Here is a 17,185-nt window from a genome sequence, read left to right as displayed (position 1 = left end):
TCACCTGTTTCTGTCTCTCAAAAATAAATAAATGTTTACAAAAAATTAAAAATAAACAGTAGCAAAAGCTGGCTGGACTTTCAGTTATCTTGGTTTAAAAAATTTTTTTAATGTTAATTTTACTTTTGAGAGAAGGACAGAGACAGAGTGTAAGTGGGGAGGGGCAGAGAGAGAGAGGGGGACACAAAATTCGAAGCAGGTTCCAGGCCCTGAGCTGTCAGCACAGGGCCCGATGCAAGGCTGGAACCTATGAATCATGAGATCATGACCTAAGCCGAAGTCAGATGCTTTACTGACTAAGCCATCCAGGCACCCCTATCTTGGTTTTTCAATGGGATTTTTCCTCACCTGATTTTTAAGGCCATTACATATTTCAAATGTTTATTGGCTCTTTGTATTATGTATGTGTGTGTGTATGTATGAACTGCTGATTTATATCTTTTGTAAATACTTCTATTGGATTAATATTTTGTTCTGGATTTATAAGAGCCTTTTACGTATTATAAATATTAGCTATTGTTTCTGATATATATATTGTATCTTTTCTCAAACTGTCATTTACCTTTTAACTTTGTGTATAGTGTCTTTTGCCAACAGAAATTCTATAAACTTAAGTAGTTCTGTCAAATTTTTCTCTGATGCTTTCTGGTTATTTCATGTTTGGGTTACTGTGCAGTGGCAATGTGGTATAAAAGAACACATATTGAGATGGGAGAGACTTAGGTTCTAATTATGGTTCTGCCTCTAACCAGTAGTATTGACTTTGGACAAGTCTTCAAATTTAAGTTCTCTCACCTATAAAATGCAGCTGGACTAGAAACCAGATGACCTCTTAAGGTCCCTTCATGCATATTCAAACACTACTGAAAACATTCAGATTCTAAAGTTCTAAAAGCTTATTATCTTTAAGTAGGCCAAAGATTCTCCCCCAAACTAACATTTCTGATTTGCCTAGCAACATTTCATGCTGTAAAATCTAGCCATGTCTGACCTAACAAAGCTGAATTTTGGATGTTTGAATTAATGACTTGAATTTTTATATAAAATTTGATGAGTTTATACCTACTCTTTTAGGTTATAGACTTTATAGAAAATAGAGACTGCATTTGATATGTACTCTAAAGTATGCATACTATATAGCCACTAAGTCAACGGACATAGAATATGGCTTATGATATTTTATTATAATAATAATGAAATGTGTTACCACTTTAAAATTTTTTTAATATTTACTTATTCTTGAAAAAGAGACAGAGTGTGAGCAGGAGAGAGGCAGAGAGGAAGACACAGAATCAGAAACAGGCTCCAGGCTCTGAGCTGTTAGCACAGAGCTCCAAGCAGGGCTCAAATTCATGAACCATGAGACCATGATCTGAGCCGAAGTTGGACACTTAACTGACTGAGCCACTCAGGCTCCCCAATAGTTTTTATTTATGTAATATTTATAGTGTGCTTTCATATGCATCATTTCATTGCTGCCCAAGATAACCCTATGAGGTAGATAAGAAAGGGCTTATCTTTCCCTGTTATAGATCATGAATTATTGCACAGAGATTAAATCATTTATCCAAGGTCATCAGCTACTAAATGCTAATGCCAGTGCCAGAACTTTTCTGAAAGATGGTAAGATTGATGACAAAGAACTTATTAGCTAAAGTTTCATTATGACAGAAGACAAAATAGAAATATGTATGAGATATGGTGGCTGGAAATCACATAAATGAAATAAAATATCAAGAATGAAAAAGAGGGGCACCTGGGTGGCTCAGTCAGTTAAGCGTCCAACTCTTGATTTCAGCTCAAGTCATGATCTCATGGTTCATGGCTTCAAGCCCTACGTCAGGCTCTGTGCTGACAGTGTAGAGCCTGCTTGGGATTCTCTGACTCCCTCTCTCCCTGCCCTTGAGGGGCACACGCTCTCCCCCACCCCCCTCCCCCAAATAAATAAAAACATTTTTAAAAAGAATGAAAAAGAAAAAATATGTTGAAAATTATCACAAAATATTTGAAAACTATTTCTTCTCTACATATGTATTTCTTTTTTCTTAATGTTTATTTATTTTTGAGAGAGAGACAGAATGTGAGTGGGGGAGGGGCAGAGAGAGATGGAGACACAGAATTGGAAGCAGGCTCCAGGCTCCGAGCTGTCAGCACAGAGCCTGATGCAGGGCTCGAACTCACAAACCGTGAGACCAGAACCTGAGCCCAAGTCAAATGCTCACCCAATTGAGCCATCCAGGCACACCCTACATATTTATTTCTATGCAAAGAATTACAAATCCTTTGGAAGGAAAGTGACATTTCTATTAATAGTTTGGCATGCTGTATAAGAAGGAAATATGAAAAATATACAATATAAAGTTTTGTATAAGAAAACAGAAGCCTTCAGAGCAAGTTTCCAGAGGTAGAAGGAAGACAAACTTAGCATCTATTTTCAAGGAAAACTGGAAGATTTAAAAACTAAGAAAACTAAAATACTATATGATTTATCTCATGGTTGGCATTAATTTAATGGCAGAAAAACAAAGGTAATGGGCTAGGGAGAACAAAAGTGAGAGGAAACATTTTAAAATGTTATTATTTAGATCAACATTTTTCAAGGCAAATTTGCAATCAATCCCAGAAAGTACATTTCTTTCCAAAGGAAGAACATATGACTGTTAAAGTATATCCAGAATTATTTTAGAAAATCCAATTGAGAAGTATCATTTTCCAAATACTGATTGAACCAGAGTTAAGTGAGATTTCTCCAGTATTCTGATTATGATATTATTGTCATGGACAATATAGAGATGATTTATTCTTACTTCGAAATAGGAATGATATGTCGCTTGGCTAACCTAGTTTTTATGTGACATAGTTGTCATTTAGAGCAGGGCATTTAGCATCTTACTGCATCTCCACTTGTGCTACATACTCATGTATTGGCCAATTTCATGTCATATATGATGCTAAACAGTTCTTCAAAAAAACAAAATACTACAGGGGTGCTGGTTGACTTAGTCAATTAGGCATCCAACTTTTGATTTTGACTCAGGTCATGATCTCACTGTGCGTGAGATCAAGCCCCATGTTGGGCTCCATGATGATAGTGTGGACAGTGCTTGGGATCCTCTCTCTCTCTCTGTGCACCCCCCGCCCCCCGCCATCTAACTCTCTATCTCTCTCAAAATAAATAAAATTTACTACAATTTTTTTTAATGTTTTTATTTATTTTTGAGAGAGAGAGAGAGAGAGAGCTCTCAGAACGTGAGCAGGGGAGGAGTAGAGAGAGAGAGGGAGACACAGAACCTGAAGCAGGCTCCAAGCTCCGAGCTGTCAGCATAGAGCCTGATGCGGGGCTCAAACCCATGAAATGTGAGATCATGACCTGAATCGAAGTTGGATGCTTACTTAACCAACTGAGCCACCCAGATGCCCCCGAATAAATAAACTTTAAAAAGGCTGTTTGACTGGCCTAGTCAGTTGAATGTCTGACTCTTTATTTCAGCTCAGGTCATGATCTCATGGTTTGTGAGTTCTAGCCCAACCTCAGGCTCCTCACTGACAGTGCAGATCCTACGTGGGATTCTGTCTCTCCCTCTGCCCCTCTCCTGCTCTCTCTCTGAAACAAATAAATAAACTTAAAACAAACAAGCAAATAAACACTACAGAAAAATGTAAAGTCAAGTGTGGGGTTGAGTAAGAAAACAGTTTTGTTTACCCAAAGAAAGGTAGTATTCTTAAGAGAAAGCCTGCATCAAAGGGCAATAAATAGCAGTATTTAAATGTTTCTTTTGTTGATTTAAAACTGTTATAATTTAGAAGGAAGTGTGCATATTGTAATATGATTGACATAGATTATGATTCATACCAGGGAGGATGTGACAGGAGAAGTGATCAGAAGGGAGTAGTCAAGTTGGAAGTGATAGGGTAGCTATTTGTTTTAGTTGGTCCTGGACAGTCCTGGTTTTACATCTGTTGTCTCTGTTTAATTGTTATTAATATCTGCTTTTTCTTTCCAAAGTATTTTAGTTTGAATGATACACTATATGGCCACCTTAGAAATGATGGAAGCATGGTACATATTATCAGTACATTTTAAAGTGTACTACGAATAATAGCTAACACTTCTATGTGCTAAGCACTTTATGACCATTGTCCTATGTAGTCCTCCCAATAATCTATGAGGCAGTTAGTATTATAGTCCCCATTGTAGAGGTGAGGAAGCTCAAGTTTATGTTTATAGGTGTTCAGGAACTTGCCCAAGGTCACTCAGTAGTCAAGTTTCTAGTATAAGCCATTTGTTTCAGAGGTCACACAAATAATCACCATGCATTATTTATTTTATTCCCACTTAAAAAAATCATAAGACATCTGAAAGAAATTTAATTTTGATAGGCTACAAAATGTATAGAATGGAAAAAAAGATTATTAAGCATATACTAGGGAAAAAACTTAAAAACTTTTCATAAAGGTTTTCACAAGAGGCACACTTATCTCTCTTTCAAAAAATATTATTGAAAATATGTTAGAGGGGTGCCTGGGTGTCTCAGTAGGTAAGTGTCTGACTTCAGCTCAGGTCGCGATTTCACGGTTGGTGAGTTCAGGCCCCACATCGGGTTCTGTGCTGACAGCTCAGAGCCTGGAGCCTACTTTGGATTCTGTGTCTTCCTCTCTCTATGCCCCTTCCCCACTCAAGCACACGCGCGCGCACACACACACACACACACACACTCTCTCTCTCTCTCTCTCAGAAATAAACAAACATTTAAAAAAATAATAAAAAAGAAAATATGTTGGAAAGGCATGCTATGGGAGGGATGATTCCATTCCTGAAGTATTATAAAATCTTTAATTTTGGTTCCTGTATGTATTACCTCTTTTGAACTCAAGTGTCCGTCTCCCACACACTTGCTACCCTAACCTCTGCCCTCTCTATCAAGAGGCAAAGATGGAAGTGAAAATAGGGAAGTCAAGTCATTATAAAAATACATGTTATAATGTATTTTGAAAAACTTTTAGTGTTTTATTTTTGAGAGAGAGAGACAAAGAGAGAGAGAGAGAGAGACCAAGCATGAGCAGGGGAGGGGCAGAGAGAGAGGAGACACAGAATCTGAAGCAGGCTCCTGGCTCTGAGCTGTCAGCACAGAGCCTGATGCAGGGGCTCAAACTCATAAACTGTGAGATCATGACCTGAGCCGAAGTCTGAGGCTCCACCAACTGAGCCACCCAGGCGCCCCTTAATGTATTTTGATCTAATTGATCTAATGCTTCTAGACTTTTAAAAAATCTAACTCTATTCTAGTCCTCAGATTAATTTTCCCCAAATACTCCTGTGATAAAGACTCTGGTTTTAGGTAACCAGTTCTTCACTAGGTGTTGAGAAAGAAAGAAGAATGATCATCCTGAAGTTTGCTTTTCTTCTGCTTACTTTCTTTTTGCGCTGCTTCTGTGTAGCTGCTTGGCTGCCATGGGGGAAATGACAGATAGACATTTTTTAAAACAGTGGATAGACTCTTTGCTGAGACTCCCCCCGCCCCCCTCCCCAGATGCTGTGTGCATTCCCTGGAATGCTTAAGACCTTAAGACTTTCCTTCAGATATGTGGCTTATCTCTAGCAGACAGTAATTCCTCTCCTGAGCCCAGCCATTGGGAAGGGGAATCCCAAGGAAAGAATTCCCTGCCCTTCATTAGAGAATTATTTAGAGAATCACAATGGGGAAGATGAAGCTATACTATCTACAGTTATTAGCTTCCTCTCTAAGGTAGTCCTGGAGTTTGTTTAATCATTACAGAATCACAGTTAGGCAGGCTTATTTAAGGAGGGGTTTTAGTTCTCCTTTTAATCATAATTGAAATGTTAAGTCCATCTTAGTTGAACTGTGGGAGGATTTTCAAAGGAAACTAACCTGTAAAGTACAGAACAAGAATGCCTTGTAATAAAAGAACAAATGGAAGATTTGGCTATATCTGTATGTGCTGCTCATATGAGTTAGAACTAAGTAGTCAGTGATGAGTAACAAAGATGAATCATTGTTTCTGATTATTGAATACCCTGATCATATAGCTGTCATTTCACCCTTCTATATGAGCACACAGAATTCCTGTTGAAAGTACTTTATAAAGGTATTATTAAAGAAATATTTGTCAAAATAGGTATTATCGATAAGTATATCCTGGCTCCCACCCTCTTAAGGTCAGTGTTTTCAGGGTCATTCCCACAGTACACATAGGACTTATTTAACAATCGAATGGGAGGAGCTTTATTATCTATCTTCATATATTGCCCCATAGAATGAAACCACATTTCCCTCTCCTACCTTCTCAGCATCAGCATATGCTATCTCTATATTCTCTCCCATCAAAAGCTGCTTTGGGGAAACAATCTGATGAATTAGGTATAAATGACTAAGGCTTAAATATTACCTTTCCCAGGATTATGGCTTTGTGCTAGAGAAATAAACTCAAAGGGATTAAACACCAGTGGCAAAATTTTAGGTGAGTTGGAGAAGGGGTTTTTGTTATAGAAACTTTTCCAGCCTAAAATCAGTCAGATTGGTCCCCAGTAAGGATTTAAATGGGTGGTGGGGGGTGTGGAGGGAAGGCGAGGGACAAGGCAGATCCTAACCTGGAGAGACTTGTCTGTTCCTACTATTTAGGTTTGGGAAGGGGTGGTGGTGGTTAGGCTTACATGAATCTACGATGCCACATTTACAGGGGTCTTGAACCAACCTGAGACTAAAGGCAACACTGGAATTCCAGATTCCAGTGGGTCTCATTTGGTATGGGAGATACTCTGCCCTGGGATGCTTTAGTAGAGTGACCCTTTCAGTTCAGGGCTATACTACTGAGTTAGGTCTGACTCAAACCAGTTTTTGAAAAGGGAGTAGGAAATCCTTGTGACGATTAAAAATCATGTAAACAATACACCAAATTCAGATTTTACACAACAGCTAAGATTCATATTCACATAAGATGGCTTAACTAGCTTGGTGTTGCTATTACACCTGGCTGTCATTTCGTTTCCTAGTTTTAGTTAAATGCTCTTTTACCTCCAGCACAGCACTAAGTCTGAACACTTTGATGCTACTTGGGGAAACTTCAACTTCTGCTCTACCTTAAAGAGCTACCTGTTAATTCCAGCAGTTCTGGAAGTAGTTAAAATGCTGTCACACTAACAGAATGTCTTGAACAGCTCTGTAGTTATTTCAAGCGTTTTCACTAGCCTACAACTCACTTTGGTAAATAATTCTTTGATGGACTTTATGAAGCCCTTCCTTTGGATGCAAGCCAAAAATTATCTATAGGGCATACAGTTCTTTCTTCAAACTTGGTAATAAATAATTATCTCTGGAACACAGACGGAAGAACTGAAGCGATGACTTCGGGGACACAGAGACTAATTACCATCATTGTACACAGTTAAGTACAGCAGAGACTGGGGGGCGGGGAATGGTTTCTTCCGTATCCATTACGTTCCTTCTCCAGTAAAGCAAGGCCGTCTTGTCTGTTAACATATTTAGAGCAGTAACTGCAAAAATGTGCAATGTTATGGTTGAAGCGTTTTATGCCATATGTGTTGATGGAATGCTTAAGAGTCTCTCTCTGCAATAAACGCAAACCCTGCCAGACTGAATTATTAGGGCCAGCGCAATTCAAGACTGCACCACCGAAACCGCTGAGGTTGGAAGCCTACGTCGCATTCGGAGTGTGTCCAACGCTTCCTCTAACAAAGGCACTATCTTGAGGCAATTTCGCGGGCCATTTTCCCCCTCCCAGCGCCAGCTTTGTCTCCTCGCCGGTGTAGGCTGAGACTTGGAGAAGCCCCAGCTGCTTTACAGTGCGAGCAAGCTCTGAGCAAGGGCCAGCGTGGGAAGCTCCACCGAGCCGCCGCTGTGGTTTCCTGCAAACTGAGCGTGCCATTAGAGGAAGTTGGAGTGCTGCAGTTGAAAGACATACCTGCAGCCTTAAAATCGGGGCTGGACTTGAACCCTACGCATCGACTACTGTCGTATAAAGGAAACTCAGTCGGCCGGGGACGTCGGAGGCCCGGGGGCTCTCAGTCTCCACCGCTGGTGGCGGAGGAGTCGGGGTCGGCGTCGCCAGCGTCCCTCCACCTCAGGAGGCTGGGGGCGGCAGGCAGGCCTCCCCGGGCCTGGGCCTGAGAGGGCCTGACGCCGCGCCTCGCACACGAACCCCCCTCGCCGCTGCCGCCGCCGCCGCCGGCCCCTCCCCGCAAGGCCCCGGGCCCACCGCCCCCCGCCGCCCCCCGCCGCAGCCGGCGTCTGCCCGCGCCGCCCCCGCGCGCGGTGACTGGCTCGCGCCGGCCTCCAGCCCGGCAGTTGGCGGTTGAGGCGAAGCCGGCGGGAGGCCGCCCCGCCCCCGCCAAGGAGCAGTCGCGCGCAGTCTCTTCCCCCTCACCGCTGGGGCGGTGGCGCTGTTGCCGCCGCGGCCTGTGAGGCAGTAACTCCCCTCCGCCCCAGCTCCCTTCCTCCTCCTTTCTCTCCTCTCTCTCCCTCCCCTCCCACCCCTCCCCTCCCCTCGCAGTCTCTCGCTAGAGTGAATGTGGCGCGGCGGCGCGGGACGCAGCCTCGGCCCCTGCCGCGGCCCCGCGAGCTCGTGAGGAGACCCAGCCGCCGCCTGCCCCCACCTCCTGCGCTTCCCCGGGGAGTCACCGTCGCCGGGGAAGAAGAACGAGGAGGGGAGCGAAGGGACGGCGGCGGGAAAACGGGAGAGGGAGGAGAAGAGGGTTCGAGGGCAAGTAGAAAAGGCGGGGAGGGACGGACGGAAGAACGGACGGCCCGACAGACTGCCCGGGGAGGGGGCCGCCTTCGAGCTTGCCCGGCCCCTCGGCTCCGGCCCCGGGCGGCCGCGGCGGCGACGGCGGCGGCGCGGGCGAAGGGCGCGGCAGGCTCTATCGAGACAATAACCCCGCCGCCCGGCTCTGGGGGCGGCGGCGAGGAGGAGCTGGCGGCCTAGCGCGGCCGAGGCTCGCCCAGCGCCCCGGCGGCATCTTGGCCCCTGCCGGCCGGGTTCCGCCGCCGTCGGGTGTGCGGGGCGCGCCGGGCGCCCGGAGCCCGAGGCTCTCGGCTGAGGCCCCGTGCCCTCCCCCTCCCCGGCGCGCGCGGAGCTGGTTTTCCGGGTTCCCCTGGACCGAGCTGGATTCTGCTTCTGCGCCAAGGCAGGAAGTGAGTTTCGCACGGTAATTCCGGGCGGTGTCACGAGTGAAAAGTTTTTTTTCGGCGGAGATCCTAGTTGGGGCTGGGAAACTCCTGCATAACTCGAGACCAGGAAACCGGCGCGTTTCCCAACCCCCTCCAAAGCCACCTACTCGTCCTACTGCGGGAGGCCACTCCACATCCGCTCTCACCGGAGAGAGAAATTCGGCTGGATCCAAAGTGACTAATGAAGGGAAGGAAATCATGTCAGGCGAAGCCTTGAAAAAGCTGCCCTGAGACACTGCCCGACCGAAAGGTAATTTTCACGAAAAGCGTCTAAGAGTTAAAAAGCTCTTGGGCCGGGAAAGAGAGGATACTTTAGTGTTTCTCACTTCTTCCCAAGTTGCCCTAGATTAATCTTTTGTAGTGTCGGACTGGATAGTCTTTCAGGTGCTAAAGAGTAGAACTGATTTTTCCTCCTTTCTACCATCTGGTAGAAAGACTCTGGTTACTTTAGAAGAGATTGTAAGAATGTGGTGAGACGAAAAGTTTTGAGCAATCGGAAGAAAGAGTGCCTTTGTTCAGCACTAGGTCCAGAAGTATTAGTTTCCTAGAACATACGCAATGTATAGTTTTTATTAAGTTGCTGAACCTGGCAACTTGTGTTTTGGAAAAAAGTTAGGTCTCTGCAGCGACGGATTTACTGTTGATGAGATGGCTGCCACATTTGTTTATCCTGCTACCGATTATTTGACTTTTGCGTTAATTATATATATAGTTGTTGTTTTAGTTTCAGCCCTTAGAGATGTATTTGGTTGGATTTTGTAAACAAATGAACTTTGCTATTCTTTGTGTTTTTTTAGCTGGATAATGTATTTCTTCAGTAACTGGTTCTTTTCAGACACTTCCAGTCATATAATACTTGTTTGGTTAATTAATCGAAAGCAAGCGTCTGCTTAATTTTTCTTATAACTGACCTAAGTAGGAGTAGGGGAGAGTAGTTAAGTATTACGGATAGAGTTGTAATTAAAGAACAAAGTAGTTTGATCTGTTAGGGTTTCTCTGCAGTTAAGACCAGAATGTATAGAAAGGGAAGTAAAATGCTTAAAACGATTTTCATGGGAGTCATATTGATTGTAATAAACATCTGTCCTTTTTGAATAGTACAGTGTTTACATTTTGGTATTGACCCAAATGTTTTGGCCGGTTCTGCCTAATAAGTGATAGGTACCTACTCTGGGGGCAGGAATTAGTGAAGCATGGGAGACATTCCGCCAGTCAGTTACAAACACTTCTAAACCAATCGGTAGTCTTTATAGATAAAACGGAGTTTCTTCGCAACAAACACAATTGGCTTCTTTATTGGTGTTTTGTTAGGCTTAAATTTTTTTTTTCTCAGTACTTTTGTGGTAAAGGAGGTGTAATACTGTGCTTTTGAATAAATATTGAATACGTCTGGCATCCTGTTGGTAATTATATTTCAGCTATAAATTAATATCTAGTTTGCTCATGCTACCCCATGAAAAATAGTTGGCATTCTTTAGTTCAGAGAAAAGCTAGCTTTGGAGAGCAGGATCAAATAATTTCACAACTTGTTATTATGTTAAGTACATTTCAAAATGGGAGTCTTTTGACTATCTGTTAATATATATTGTGATTTTGTTCCCCCAGAGTGTAGTCTCTGGAGATCCTTTATAAAAATTGTTTGTTTGTTTTATTTATTTGTATTGGTAAGATTGTGAACCATCAGGTCATTCCTGTTAGGTCCAAGTAGCTTTATCAAGGAATTTAAAGTGTAGAACTGATCTGCTTTATAATTTTGGAACGTAATGTTAGGCAAGGAGAGAGGTTATTCTTGGGCATCTGAAAGAGCAGAAGAAAATAGATGGCATTGAACTTCATTTTCCTTATATGGCTTATACTTGGCCTCAGAGCAACAGAGCCTTAATAGAGCAAGTCTTTTATAGAGAATTATCACTTTGTGAAGATGTTTCTCTGCATTAGTAAATTTTCCAAGTGAAAAGTATAGTAGCACTTGGAAATGACTGCTTAAAACCCTGTTTTTAGATCAAGTTCTTGATTTTTTTTTTTTTTGAGGGATCAGAAGTAAGTTTAGATACAGACAGCACACTTTAAAAATGTGAAATGTTCACCTTTATAGAACCTTTGATTCCTTTTGTCCCATAAAGGCAAAATTTACTTTGTGGTTTACTGAGAATTTTGTTAGTTTAGTCCCGAATTAACTTAATGAATTTTAAGCTTTATGCTATTGTCAAAGTGTACATATTTTCAAATCCTTGTTTAAAATGTGATCATGGTGTGAAAAGAGGTTAAAGAAAGATGATAATCAGTTAAAATATTTTCAAGTGACCTTTCATTTTGAGTATTCTTCTTAGCATTCTATGGGTTTTCTTAGATTAAATTGGCAAATCTAGAGTACTTCCAAAGGTTTTGTTTACATTGCCCAAGATACATATTTCATGTCACTCTTTATGGAAGGTACTTAGGAGTTTTCAATAGTGATAAACTTAATCCTTCAACTAATTAATTCAAATAGTATGAAGTCCATCTGCTATTTGAGGTGAAACTATTGCACGCTTGTATGAAAAGCTTACAGTGGTTCAAATATGGAAACCAAATTTTTATTGCATGCTATTTCTTAATGAAGTGATAACTGTAGTTAGAGAAATTATACATATATCATTAATAAATGTCTAAATTTACTTCTTTTAATTCAATAGTGATATTGAACTCTTTGTAGTAAATGATAACTTAAAGAAGCAATAATTTCAGAAAATTAGGTGCATATTTCAGTATTTATTTTAAATGTTTATAGGTAACATAATTTAGAGTCTAAGCTGTTTGGGTTTAGAATAGATTATGGCAGTGTTTACAAAGTATTTGGCTTTATGCAGAATTTTAGTGATGTTGGATAGCAAAGTAATTTTCTTTTTTGTGAGTGCTGTGTAGCCAGATTCTTTTTAAACATGCTTTGTTGCTTGCATTTTTCATTTTGACTCTTTCCATTGCCCATCTATTTCCCTGTTAGGTGCTTTTCTTCTAAAGAGGTCTTTCTCTTTTCCTTTCCTGACAACATTAATTGTACTTGTGCTTTGCTGTTCAAAATAGATGATTCAGTTTTTGCATGTACAGTTTGCTCTTGCCATAGAAATGTGTACATGAATTATGCTCTATAATACATACTTTGGAATTTTGTAAGGAAATAAGCTCAGCACTTCTGATCCCCTGACTCCACATTTTTTGTTTCTTTCTTGGTGCCTTTCATCACTAACTCTTGACCCCATGCTACACTCATTTTTCAGATTTACCTTTAGCTTTCTGCTCAGTCTTATGTTTCCTAATTGTAAAAAAGCTGTTATTAGGCTTTCTTTTCTAATTTCTTTAGCTTCCTATTTTTCTGGTTCAGTTCTTTGACTTCCCCTATTTTTTCCATGTTCAGCTGTTGTTTTTTGATATGTTGTCCTTCTCCTGTTTTCTAAACTTGGAGTCCATACTCATCACCTAAGAAAACTGTTCACAATATAGTAGAAAAAAATTTATTCGGGGGCACCTGGGTAGATCTAGTTGCTTAAGCATCCTCTTGGTTTCTGCTCAGGTAATGATCTCAGGTTTAGTGAGTTCAGTTTCCGCCTCGGGCTCTGTGCTGACTGTGCAGAGCCTGCTTGGGATCCTCTCTCCTTCTCTCTGCCCCTCCCCTGCTTGTGTGCTCTTTCTTTCTCTCAAAATAAATTTAAAAACTTAAAAAAAAAAAAAAGAGAGAAAAAATTTATATGCCCCATTTAATTATAGGTATCTCTTTTGCATTCCTATTCAGTTTACATGCCAGTGTTTTAACCTGATGCTCATTAATATATTTTGTTTTTATTTATGTTTACTGAACTCTTTTTTTGTTTGTTTTTTGAATACCCCTGGAGTTACCTGTTCAGATAACATCAGGTTAATGACTGTATTAAGACTCTGTACAAACCCCTATACCTTCTTGTTTGATTATGCTTTTGACCTCTTAAAACATACAAGCTTATATCTCTGTGTTTTTCTTCTCTGTTTTGTTCCTTTCCTTTCTGTCTTACCTCTCAAGTTAGATGTCTTTTCTGTCCTAAAATTTTGAAATTGCCTTCCTTTGTTTTTATGAAGTAAGCACAGTGGAAATCTATCATCATTTAATTCTTGTCACTTTAAATTTTGTTCCAGGTACCATTGGTTGAAGCTTTATAAAGCTTGCAGGCTTTATAAATTATAGTATGTAAGACGATAGATTATCTAAAAATTAAGTTAGTAAACAACACTATCTAGAGATTATTCATGATTTTACATATATAGAATGTAGTATGAAAAAGTAGAAAATAAAAAGACAAGTAATCAAAGTAGGTGTGGTAATATTTGGGGACATCAATTCTAGGGACATCTTTATTCAGAGCCCATTTTTGGTACGTAGTGAATGGTTTGCTGGCTTTTTGCTGTACTAGAAGGAGTGAGAAAGGCAGCCTGTGAAATATGACCTTTGGTGTTATCCAGAGGAATATGAAAACGGAGAGAAGACTGAATAACTTAGGAAATAGGGTAGTCTCAGACAACTTGCTTTGGGACAGTGTGCCTTATACATTGCATTTGTCCTTTGGCAAATTCACTCTATTATAGCATAGTATAATTACAAATAATAGTAGTAGACCTAAGGCAACTGTTCCAAACTTTTTGTTCTTAGGATCCATTTATACTCTTACCAATTACTGAGAACTTCACTGAGCTTTGGTTTTTGTGGGTTATATTTATTTTATTTTCCATATTAGAAAATTTTAAATATTAGTTTGTTTAAAAACCATAAACCATTACTTGTTATGATGACATCAATTTAATAAAATAAAACAAAACTATTTTCCAAAACAAATCTTAAGCAAAAAGAGTGACACTGTTAAATATTTTTGTAAGTCTCTTAATGTCTGGTTAAGTAGAAAACAGCTTGATTCTCGTATCTACTTGTATATTCAATCTTATAATATGTTGTTTTGGTTGAGGTATATGAAGAAAATCCAGCATTATACAGTTATGTGGTTGGAAAAGGAAGGAGTATTTTCATAGCCTTTTTAGATATGGTGGATATTCCTTGATACCACACCAAAATTTCTTAAAGGATAGCTGCAGTGCCCATTCTAACAGTATATCACTGAATTTTCCATATCTTGTTATCTGAAAATCCTTTGGTTTATCTTGCACTTTGAGTGAATCTTTTACCTGCTTATGATTTTGTGACGTTGTTTGAGAAATACTGGTTCATTGAGTTATATGTGTTCCAAATGTTGATGCATTTTACTAGGTAGTAACAAACAAAAGAAAAAAATTGTTAATATCCCCACTAATTCCATCAAAAAAGTCTAGTATTGTGAAGCTGTCAAGTTCAGGGTGACAGGTAAACATTTTCCACATTTCTAAATTTTCACTTGGAAGTTTGAATATTAATCATTGGTAACAGATACTGTTAGTGTGTTTCCCTTGAAGTTGCAGGCTTAGTTGGTTTATTTTTGAGAAAATGTCTTTCAGATTCCTAAGTCTACAAGCATAGTTTTGTCATTTGTTCTTTTAGGTCAAAATGGTGTTTCATGAGAAAAAGGCTAATTTAGCTCATAATTTGAAGTAATTATATAAGTTATATAAGTGCTTTTCCTCAACATTGCCATTCCTTCACATAAAATGTGACAAAGACATCTATTAAATAGTTGAGATTTAATAAAATTATTATTTAAAAAAATTTTTTTAACATTTATTTATTTTTGAGAGACAGAGAGAGACAGAGCATGAGCAGGCGAGGGGCAGAGAGAGAGGGAGACACAGAATCCGAAGCAGGCTCCAGGCTCCGAGCTGTCAGCACAGAACCTGACACGGGTCTCAAACCCACAAACTGCGAGTCCATGACCTGAGCCAAAGTCAGACGCTCGACTGACTGAGCCACCAAGGTGCCCCAATGAAATCATTATTTTCAATGTCTATTTTTTGAGAGAGAGGGAGACAGAGTGTGAGTGGGGAAGAGGCAGAGAGAGAAAAGGAGACAAAGAATCTGAAGTAGGCTTCAGGCTCTGAACTGTAAGCACAGAGCCCAATGCTGGGCTCCAACTCTTGAACTGTGAGGTCATGATCTGAGCTGAAGTCGGGCACTTAACCTGTTGAGTCACCCAGGCTCCCCAAAATTATTTTTCTTAAAGTTTATTTACTTATTTTGAGAGAGAGAGAGGAGAGGGCCAGAGAGAGAGGGAGAGAGAGAGAATCCTAAGCTGGCTCCACACTGTCAGTACAGAGCTCAAGGTGAGGCTGCAACTCATGTACAGTAAGATCATGACCTGAGTGGATATAAAGAGTCTGTCGCTTAACTGACTGAGCCACCCAGGCGCTCTGTAAAATTATTTTTTACTGCTTTATTAAAGATATTAATTGAAAGTGGCACTTAAAAAGAATCTGGAAATTGACTATAGAGAACAAACTGATAATACTGGAGGGGAGGTGTGGGTTAAACAGATGGTGGGTATTAAAGACGGCACTTGGGATGAGCACTGGGTGTTATAAGTAATGAATCACTAAATTCCACACCTAAAACTAATATTTAAAAAAAATTTTTTTTAATGTTTATTTATTTTTGAGAGAGAGAGAGAGAGAAAGAGACAGAGCATGAGCAGGGGAGAGGGAGACAGAATCCGAAACAGGCTCCAGGCTCTGAGCTGTCAGCACAGAGCCTGACGTGGGGCTTGAACGCACAAACTGTGAGATCATGACCTGAGCCGAAGCCAGACGCTCAACCAACTGAGCCACCCAGGTGCCCCCTTAAAACTAATATTTTGCTGTATGTTAACTAGCTGGACTTTAAATAAAAACTTGGGAAAAAAAAGAACTCTGGGAGTATGAAGTATTGCTTGTATAGCTTGATGCCAGTGCCTTTTCACTAAGGTGCTAGCAATTTTACCCACCATATTTTTGCACCATTGCTGTTGATATAATGGGAAAGGGCAAATGATGTTTCAGTATTATTATGAAAGTCGTTTTGATCTTGAAGACGCTTTGAAAGTGTCTTAGGACTTCCAAGGTCCGTGGAGCACACTTTGCACTTTGAAAACTTTAGGTGAACGTTGGGATTTATGGAGCTTTCATAACTTCTTTTGAGAGAGAGAGAGAGAGAGAGAGAGAGAGAGAGAGAGAGAGAGAGAGAGTGTGTGTGTGTGTGTGTGTGTGTGTGTGTGTCTGTGTGCTGGTATTACATTCTGAAAGAATCCTGAGCCTTGATATTTTAGCTCATCAATTTGGTCTTCAGTTCTTTTCAATTACTTTATGTAGTGGGAAGAATAGAGATTCTGGGAACTCTTGCTTTTTCATAGGAGTTGATTTTTTCTTTGTAGTTTTGTTTTTGGTTTACTTGTAACCTGTTGAATCTCTGAGATAAAACTTTGTACGTGGTCTCTTTTTTTCCCCCTCTATTAACAGTATAGGAGATTTGATCTTTTTGTGCTTGGTATATCCATCCTGCTTCTGGTTTTTCCTAAAGTGTCAGAGTTTTCATTGTGGTTAAAGGTTTCTATTATGGTCCAGATTGCATGGTATTGGTCATTTCATGGTATTCTCCCAGCCCATGTAAATCCCTGTTATTCTGGCTTTGGTATATTTATTTAGGTAATGGCTTTCTCCTTTAGGCTATGTGGGTAGCTTGTCCTCTTACACGTGTTTCCTGTCCCTCAGGGGGATAATATTCCACTGTTTTCACAATTATCCTGCCCAAGTGTCAGATCTCCCACAGTACAGAGAGCTTGCTGGAGGCCTTAACCATGCAGCTGTTCTTCTATGGTTTTATTACCTGGCTCACTGCCCAGGACACACTTCTCCTGATCCTTCTTGGTAAGGAAACTTACTCTTTTTGGAGATCCCTCTTTATGCTTCTTTTGTGTATGTGGTTCCTCATATGTGTTGTGTTCTGTTGTAATCTCCCCACCCCCATTCATTTTGGATTCTTTACAAATTCCATTCTATGTTATTATCTGTAGATATACCCC

General features: G+C 40.4%; 1 protein-coding gene across 11 annotated transcripts in view; it reads left to right on the top strand.

The window, feature by feature from the left end:
- The first annotated feature begins 9,018 nt into the window (after window positions 1–9,018).
- The window catches only part of ERBIN (erbb2 interacting protein), a 128,196-nt gene continuing 120,029 nt past the window's right edge, over window positions 9,019–17,185 (top strand). For 3 of the 11 annotated variants that reach the window (XM_058730911.1, XM_058730936.1, XM_058730905.1), the window contains exon 1: window positions 9,019–9,456. The gene's annotated coding sequence lies outside the window, so the exon portion shown is untranslated. The remainder of the gene's footprint in view (window positions 9,457–17,185) is intronic. The other 8 variants (XM_058730980.1, XM_058730972.1, XM_058730947.1 and 5 more) reach the window with 5 other exon arrangements.

Source organism: Neofelis nebulosa, chromosome 1 (assembly GCF_028018385.1).
Source record: "Neofelis nebulosa isolate mNeoNeb1 chromosome 1, mNeoNeb1.pri, whole genome shotgun sequence".
NCBI classification, from domain to species: domain Eukaryota; kingdom Metazoa; phylum Chordata; class Mammalia; order Carnivora; family Felidae; genus Neofelis; species Neofelis nebulosa.
This window is presented reverse-complemented; position numbering and strand designations above follow the sequence as displayed.